We start from the raw sequence: 9,687 nt of genomic DNA on the forward strand, positions 1-9,687 counted from the left end.
AACCATTTAAAAAGAAAGAAATAATGCCATTTGCAGTGACATGGAAGTGACTAGAGACTATCATAGTAAGTGAAGTAAGTCAGAAAGAGAAAGACAAATACCATATTATCACTTATATGTGGAATCTAAAATATGGCACAAATGAACCTGTCTACGAAAGAGAAACAGACTCATGGACATAGAGAAGAGACTTGTGGTTGCCAAAGTTGGGAGGAGGGAGAGGGATGGACTGGGAGTTGGGGGTTGGTAGATGCAAACTATTACATTTAGAATGGATAAACACCAAGGTCCTACTGTAGAGCACAGGGAACTATATCCAATCTCCTGGGATAAACCATAATGGAAAAGAACATTAAAAAAACATGTCTCTATGTGTATGACTGAGTCACTTTGCTGTACAGCAGAGATTGCCACAACATTGTAAATCAACTCTAAATAAATAAATAAGTACAAATAAGGAAATTGTCCTGGTCTGGTAACACCCTCCCGGCCCTTACCTCCAGGTATCATAAAGATACCGATGAAACATGGTTTCTGGAGGAAAATAGCAACAGCCTAAGACTCCAATTATTTTAAAAATCGTTTTTTTCCAAATAAAATCCAATATGCAATCAAAGATAACCAGATGTATGAGGAGACAAGAATCCACTAGTGAGAGTGTTCAGAGACAGCCAACAACAGAAACAGACCCCCGGAGAGTCCAGATATTGAAAATAGCAGGAAGGGCCTTAACACAACTATTCTTCAAGGAGAAGAGGAGGTAAAAGTCAGGCTGGAAATTTTTGGCAGGAGACCAGAAAGTATAAAAAATGACATAGCAGATTTGAAAAAGAACGGCATAAAATTCTAGAACTGAAAAAAAACAATCATTAAAGTGAAGAATCCAACAGGTGAGTTTCATATTAGACACCTTTGAAATGATAATAGTGAACTGAAAGATGTATCAGAAGAAACCATCTGGGATGAAGCACAGAGAAACAAAAGGATGGGAAATAGAGAAACAAGGGTAATAGAAATGGGGAATCAATACGTTTTACTGGAGACATAGAAGGAAAGAAAACAGATGTGACACGAGCAGTAATGTTCCAAATGTGAAGAAACGCACTCTGTGGTTTTTAATACATGAGTGTGTGTGTGTGTGTGTGTTTATAATATGTGGGATGCTAAAGCCTGTGGCCTGGGGCATGACCCATCTTCCCTGGGTCCAAGAGAGGTACAGTATGGACGCCGGACGGATGACAAATGTGGCACAGTAGAGTCGTGGGGGAAGGGTGTTCTTTTCAATAAGTAGTGTTGGGACAATTAGGTACCCGTGTAGAAAAATATGAGACTTGACCCCAGCCTCCTATCACACACAAATGTCAATTTTAGGTGGATTACAAAACTAAATGTAAAAGGCAAAATGATAAAGCTTTTTAAAGATAATAGAGCATATCTTTGTGGCCTCGGTGTAGGGGAAGAGCTCTAAAACCAGACACAGAAAGCACAGACCACAGAGGAAAAGACTGATAAATTAGACCATGTTAAAATGAAAAAGTGTTCATCAAAAGATGCCTTGGGGCTTCCCTGGTGGCGCAGTGGTTGAGAGTCCGCCTGCCGATGTAGGGGACACGGGTTCGTGCCCCGGTCCGGGAAGATCCCACATGCCGTGGGGCGGCTGGGCCCGTGAGCCATGGCCGCTGAGCCTGCGCGTCCGGAGCCTGTGCTCCGCAACGGGAGAGGCCACAACAGTGAGAGGCCCATGTACCACAAAAAAAAAACAAAACAACAACAAAAAAAAACAAAAGGTGCCTTGAAGAGTGAAGAGACACACCCACAGAGAGGGAGAAAAGATGACCAACGCACATGACAGACAACATGGATAAATCATAAAATAAGATAATGTTCAGTGAAAGAAGCCAGGCATATAAAAGACTGATTACATTTAGATGAAATTTAAAAACAGACCCAACAAAATGGCATTGTGTTGTGATATATATACTTAGAGGGTAAAACTAGAAAGCAGAAGTGACTCCTATAAAAGTCAGGGTAGCGGATGTCTTTGTGGGAAGACATTGTGCTCTCAGGGGTCACATGGGGGCTTCTGGGGCTGGAAGGGTTTATTTCTTCATTGGGGTGGTGGCTACCCAGGTGTTCATTTTTTATTAACTTGTGAAGTTGTCTTGTTTATGCCCTTTCCTGGGAGCATATTTTATATCACAAATCTAAACTTCCTTTTTGAGATGGAGTAACAAACAACAAATAGGAAAAGTTATCAGAAATCTCAAAAAACAAAACAAAACAAAAACAAAAACCCAAGGTTACAGTACTTTCCCTTGCTCTCACTGAGATGTAAACAGGCTGAGCCCACCCTTTCTTCAGACCCTCTGACTCGCTGTCTTTGTTTGGGAGTGAGCCCATTTCTCCTCTTGGAATTATTCTTCTTTCTCTTCGGTGTCTGAGCTGAGTGCCAAACCAAAGGATGCAGACCTGTAGCCTGAAGCAGAGATCCTGTCACCTCTAGGAGGGTAAAGGACCATTGACATTCTATCTTTGCCAGAGCATGCCTCCTATACTTTCTCTCCCTGCAAAGTCATTCATTCCTCAGGCCTCAAGCTCATCTTCCTATTCCATCTGTGGCTGCCCTGGCTGGAGCACCTTGACCAAGCCCTGGGTGGGTGAGGTGACCCTGCCTGGGCTTCCAGCCATCTTGGCCAATGCCGCCCTGAGTTATCTTCTCTGTCCTGGGGTTCAGCCCTCTCCTCAGCTCTCCAGCTCTAAAGTCTCATTCATCCAAACATCTAACACTATGTTAGTTTCAGGTGCACAACATAGGGATTCGATATTTCCATACATTGCAAAATGATCACCACAATAAGTCTAGTTACCATCTGTCACCATAGAAAGTTACTCAATATTATTGACTATATTCCCCACGCTGTACGTTTCATCTCCCTGACTCATTTATTTTTGTACCTGGAAGTTTATACCTCTTAATCTCCTTCACCTATTTCATTCATTTCCCCACCCTCTCCCCTCTGGCAACCACCTGTTTGTTCTCTGTATCTATGAGTCTTTTTCTGTTTTAGGTTTGTTCTTATGTTTTGTTTGTTAGATTCCACATTCGAGTGAAATAATATAGTATTTGTTTTTGTCTGACTTATTTAACTTAGCATAATACCCTCTAGGTCCATCCATATTGTTGTAAATAGCAAGATTTCATTCTCTTTTATGGCTGAGTAGTATTCCATTGTATATATATACCACATCTTATATCCTTTCATCTATTGATGGACACTTAGATTGCTTCTATACCTTGACTGTTGTAAATAATGTTGCATTGAACATAGGGGCACATATATCTTTTTGAATTAGTGGTTTTTTTCTTCTTCAGAAAAATACCAGTAGAGCTGCTGGATTGTATGGTAGTTCTATTTTTACTTTTTTGAGGAACCTCCATACTGTTTTCCATAGCAGCTGCACCAATTCTCATTCTCGCTAACAGTGCGTGAAGTTTCCCTTTTCTCTACATCCTTGCCAACACTTGTTATTTGTTGTCTTTTTGATAGAAGTCATTCTCACAGATGTGAGGTGATGCTGAGCCTGTTTTCCTGTGCCTGTTGGCCATCTATATGTCTTCTTTGGAAAAATGTCTATTTCAGTCCTCTGCCCATTTTTCAATTGGGTTGTTTGTTTTTTTGGTGTTGAGTTGTATGAGTCTTTTGGTATATTTTGGATAGTAACCCCTTATCAGATGTATCATTTGCAAATATCATCTCTCATTCAGTAGGCGGCCTTTTTGTTTTATTGATAGTTTTTTTCTGCTGTGCAAAATCTTTTTAGTTTTTTTTTAAGATTAAAAAAAAATTATTTATTTGGTTGTGCCAGGTCTTAGTTGTGGCAGGCAGGCTCCTTAGTTGTGGCAGGCGGGCTCCTCAGTTGTGGCATGTGAACTCTTAGTTGTGGCATGCATGTGGGATCTGCTTCCCTGACCAGGGATCGAACCCAGGGCCCCTGCATTGGGAGTGCGGAGTCTTATCCACTGTGCCACCAGGGAAGTCCCAAAAGCTTTTTAGTTTGATGTAGTCCCATTTGTTTATTTTTGCTTTTGTTTCCCTTGTCTGAGGAGACATACCTAAAGAATATTGCTAAGACCAATGTCAAAGAGTATGCTGCCTTTGTTTACTCCTGGGAGTTTTATGGATTCAGGTCTAACATTTAAGTCTTTAATCCATTTTGAGTTAATTTTTGTATATGGTGTGAAAAAGTAGTCCAGTTTGATTCTTTTGCATGTAGCTACACTATTTTTTTTTAGTAATTTCTCCCCCCCAACTTATTTATAAAGTCATCTTTCTTAAAAGTTAAATTAGCATATACATGAGGAATATTTCTGTACTTTCTATTCTGTTCTATTTGTCTAGTTGTTGGTGGTTTCTTCTGTACAAAACTTTAAAAAAATTGTTTTCATATCAGAAATATTTCATATCTGATAGGTCTAATGCCTCCCCACCCCCCAATCTAGCCCCATAACTTTTCTTTTTCGGAATTTTCCATTATTCACCAATGCTTATTTTTCATGAAGAACTTCTGTACCATTTAATAAGTTCCCTCTGCAAATCCTCTTTATATTTTAATTGAGATTGCATTGGGTTTGGAGATTATTTAGAATGAATTGACATATTTACAGTATTCAATTGTCCCTTTCCCTGAGTTATAGTTTGTTGTATATGCCCTTTACCAGTGTTTTAAAGGTCCCTCCTCCCATATCAATAGGTTCTTTACTTTTCCTATTCAGTTTATAACTTGGTATTTAATCTTTTGATTGGTATTTTAGTTTGGAATTTTTTTCTTACATTATGCTTTATAAATATTTTTGTTCATAGGAAAGTCATTGAATTTTAATATCAGTTGTGTACTCTGCCATCTTATTTAATTTTCTCATCATTTCTATTTCTATTTTTAGTCAGTTGCCTTGGGTTTCTAGGTATACCATGTGTTATCTGTACTGCCTCCATCTTTCTAGTACTTATGCCTGTTATTTCTTTTTCTCATCTACCCATATTGGCCAACACACCCAGAGCGATGTTGTTAAATGACTCTGGTGATGGTAGGCACCTTGAGATTTGATTATTACAGTCATACACGTTTCGGTTTGATATGTGTTCTTGATTAACTGATTCCCTCATCATTATGAAATATTCATCTTTATGCCTGGCGATAGTTCTCGTGTTGAGGTCTACTTTGCCTTGTATTAATGTACTCGCTTCAGCTTTCTCAATTTGTATTTCCATAGTAAGTCTTTTTCCACTCATTTTCTTTGAACATGTGTGTCTTTGTGTTTAAAGTGAGTTTCTTCTAGCTAGCACATAGTTAAGTCTTTCTTTTTAAATCTATCCTGACTATCTCTGTCTTTTATTTGGAGGATTTAGACCATTTACGTTTTACAAAAACAACTTTGAGATATAATTTACGTACCATAAATTTCATGCAGTTAAAGTGTACAAGACAATAGTTTTTAGGATATTCACAGAGTTGTAAAACCATTACTATAATCTAATTTTAGAACATTTTCATCATCTTAGTAAGAAACCTCACGCCCACTTGCAATCGCTCCCAACCTCCATCTCTCCCCGCCTAGGCAACCACTAATGTACTTTCTGCCGCTATAGATTTGCCCATTCTGGATTTTTCACATTAATGAAATCATACAATATGTGGTCTTTTGTGACTGGCTTCTTTCACTTTGCATTATGTTTTGAGGTTTATCCATGTTGTGGCACAGATCAGTACCTCATTTCTTTTTATTGCTAAATAATATTCCATTGTATGGTTATACCCCATTTTATTTAGCCCTTTATCAATTGATGGACCTTTGGATTTCTTACACATTTGGCTGTTATGAGTAATATTGCTTCAATATTCTTGTGTAAGTTTTTGTGTTTTCATTTTCATTTCTCTTGGGTATATATCTAGGAGAGGATATATATGGAAACTCTATGTTTTACCTTTTGTTCACCTTCACTTTTGAAAGACATTTTTGAAAAATCAGCATCTGTGGACATAATAATATGAAAATTTCACTTTTTATTCTATTAATAGATTACTTTATATGGAGTTATCATAACAGATTTCCAGAGAGTAAACCATTTAATTTCCAAATATTAAACCATTTTTAGAATACACTCTACGTGATCATTTGTATTATTTTTCTGGTATTCTGGTGACACTGTCCCCTAATATAGCTTTTAGGGTTTTTTAATAAGTGAGACTGGTTTGTAGGGTTGGTGTGTGTGTGTGTGTTTGTGTGTGTGTGTGTGTGCTGCTTTCTTTGACAGGTTTTGGTATCAATGTTATGTTCACTTCATAAAAAGAATTTTGAAGATTTCCTTTTATTTCTATGTTCTAGAAGAGTTCAAGGTAGCTGTTCCTTAAATGTTTGGTAGAATTCTTCTGCAGAACTCTCTGGTGCTTCTTGAGGGAGAAATTCTTTGACATCTCTACTCTATTAAAATCAGCCTGTTAGTATTTCTCTTCTGGGGTGATTTGGTAATTTGTATAATACTAATAAACTGGGTTTCTGGACCAGCCAGGTCAAGGCCTCTGAGTGCAGCAACAGCATCAAGATCACAACCCTCCGGTGTGTATTTTTGTTTGTTTGTTTGTTTGTTTTTGCGGTACGCGGGCCTCTCACTGCTGTGGCCTCTCCCCTTGCGGAGCACAGGCTCCGGACGCGCAGGCTCAGCAGCCATGGCTCACGGGCCCAGCCACTCCGCAGCATGTGGGATCTTCCCGGACCGGGGCACGAACGCGTGTCCCCTGCATCGGCAGGCGGGCTCTCAACCACTGCGCCACCAGGGAAGCCCCCTTTTATTTTTTAATTTTTAAAAAGTTTGGTAAAATATTTTATTCAGCCCACTATGTCCAAAATATTATCATTTCAACATGTAATCATCATACAAATTGTTAATGAAGTATTTTACATTCTTTGTTCTGTATCAGGTCTTTAAATCTGGTGTGGATTTTATAGTTACTCACACCTCAGTACAGAGTAGCTGCATTTAAATGCTCACCATGCTAGTGGCTGTAGTATTGCACAGTGTGTATCATACTTACATGTCTCCCCACCTCATGGATACTCTTGTGTATGACCTACTTGATCATCAAACCAAATACAGTCTTTTCCCCATACACCTGCTCCTCAAACCTCTCCATCTGGACCTATGGTCCCATTTATTTATTTTTGAGAGATGGAAAAAAATTCTCATATATTTCTTTGTCCTTTTTATTTAATTTTTGAATTTTATTTAATTTATTTTTTTATACAGCAGGTTCTTATTAGTTACCCATTTTATACATATTAGTGTATATATGTCAATCCCAATCTCCCAATTCATCACCCCCCCCCATTTCTTTGTTCTTAATGACATGAGTGTACTTCATTCATCCTCCACACAGTCAGTATAGTGTTACAATATCAAATTAAGATGAGGACACAGAAGCTCTTGACCAGAAGTTAAAGGCAAACGGGCAAGTCTGCATATTACCCAGGGTCCCTACAGGAGACACATAGGTCCGTTGGCAGGATTAAGGGAATGAGGTGAGTCACCCAGGGGTCTGTGACAGTGGGAAACTCTTGCCTTTTACCAAAAAAGAGCCGATGGGAGGGAACTGTGTGGGCGAGCCTGGACAGCTGGAGGTGTGGCAAAGGAGGGGAATAGTCCCTGACCTCTCTCTCCTCCCTCCTGCCAGTTTCCTGCTGTGGCTCCCACTGGCCAAATCCAACTGGAAGTCCAAAGTAAAGGGAGCCCAGGTAACACAATCCATCAGGGTCAGTCTCCAAGGACACAGAGCAAAGCAGAGTAGGATAGAGAAAGAATCGGGGGTGGTGTGTGGAGGGAGGTACATGGAAAATACCCAGCATGGTCTGATAACCATAATCCTAAGATGTGGCTGACGTCCTCAGCAGAGTCTCTGCCTTTCTGTGTGATTTTCTAAAACCAGAGAACAGCAGCCCAAGAGCTGCGCTTGGGTGGCCAATTGAACACCTGAAAAGAATCTGTTTTTTCAATTTTCCAAAGAAATTAAGAAATTTCCATCATCTTCCCCAAGGCTGTGACGTCAGACTGTTTTAGTCTCAGCTCAGCTACTTCAAACACTGTCACGTATTTCTATAAACTTGAACCATGGGAGTTCGGCTTTCACGGTTTCAATATACAATCTAGAGGCAAAGACTGTGTCGATACGTCACGGATGTCCTGGTTACAGGATGCACCGCCACCCAGCCCGGATGAGGAGCCAGCGGGCCCTGCCAGACCCAGCTGACCTCATTTGGCAAAGCTGGCTTTGGGGGATTTTATTTTAAAACCTGAATATCTATACAGTTTGCATTCTTAGGGAGGCGAGAAATTCTGTGAAACTTCAAGAGCTCTCGTTTGCTTTATCTTTTTGCTAAGAGAAGCCAGGCGGTCTGGCTGAGGGGACCTAGCTGACTTGGCTTAGCTGAACCATACCTGTTGTTATTAAACACAGAGCAGAATTATTTGAAGTTCAGTTTCTAGGTTGAACATAATAATCTTGCTCTGTTTGGATCCCTGAGGGCTCTTTGGATTCTGTAATTTATTTCATTGTTCTGATGTTGCGCCTCCCCCCATCCCCTTAAACTGAACTTTGTATGTGGTGTAGGGTAGGGATTTACACTCCCCCCCGCCCCCGCCAGAATATCTACTTTTTCCAGCACATTGGTTGGTGCCCTCGTCAAAAATCATCTGACCCTATATCGGATGACTCTTGATATCTCTCTGACTCTAAGCACCCCTGGTAAAAATGTGTCTCATTTAGGCTTTCCCGACTCAAAGTGAGGTCCTAAGGCAAGAGGAATCACATCACCTGGGGGCTGAAATGCAGAATCTGGCACCACTCCAGCCCTACACAACCCCCAGATGATTCATAATCACATTACATTTTGAGAAGCACTGGTGTAGATAATTTTTGAGGAAGGAGGGGAAATGTGATCACGACATATTCTGCCACTGACAGCCTCCCCATGCACCGCAGGCTGTGGGGGCCTATGGATCCATTTGTTCTCCTAGACTCACTGGACTTACTCCCATACTTAATCCCTGGGTCCACGCTCCCGCTGCGTGCTGCGTGCTGGGGGCGAGGGGAGGGGACTCACCGGCCCAGCCCTCACCCTCAAATACCCACAACCACCTGCTCACTCATCCAGCAGCTCCTGCCCTCTCCTCCGTACACATCCTTCCCTCTGAGCCTCAGTTGCCTCAGTCACAGAGCAGAGATAATAATGGTCTCTATCTGAGGAGTTAATGCGAGGCGAAGTGATCTGAGGAGTGCCTCGGGCATAGAGACCGCACAATAAAAGTCAGTGATCGTCACGGCTGTTTCCGAGCCGGTCCCCCAGGAGAAGCCCCTGCCCACAAGCCGCCGTTTCCCTGGCAGATCCACCCCCGCCTACTACAGCGGGGCAGAATTGAGCCTTGCAGTCTTGCCGACTCGACTTCTCCTCTCTCCCTTCCCCGCTCCCCCAGGACCCGGTGCACCGATAAATCTTTCCCAGCACCGTTGCATTGTTACAACGAGTCGCCCTCGCATCTGACTGGTCCCCCGCCCCGGCCTGGGGACTCCTCAAATCCAGGAACTCTGCCTTGGTGGTCTCGGAACCCCCAGCCCCTGGCACAGTGCCTGGCACTT

This window comes from Mesoplodon bidens, assembly GCF_964165515.1.
Source record: "Mesoplodon bidens genome assembly, chromosome: 19".
Classification (NCBI taxonomy): Eukaryota; Metazoa; Chordata; class Mammalia; order Artiodactyla; family Ziphiidae; genus Mesoplodon; species Mesoplodon bidens.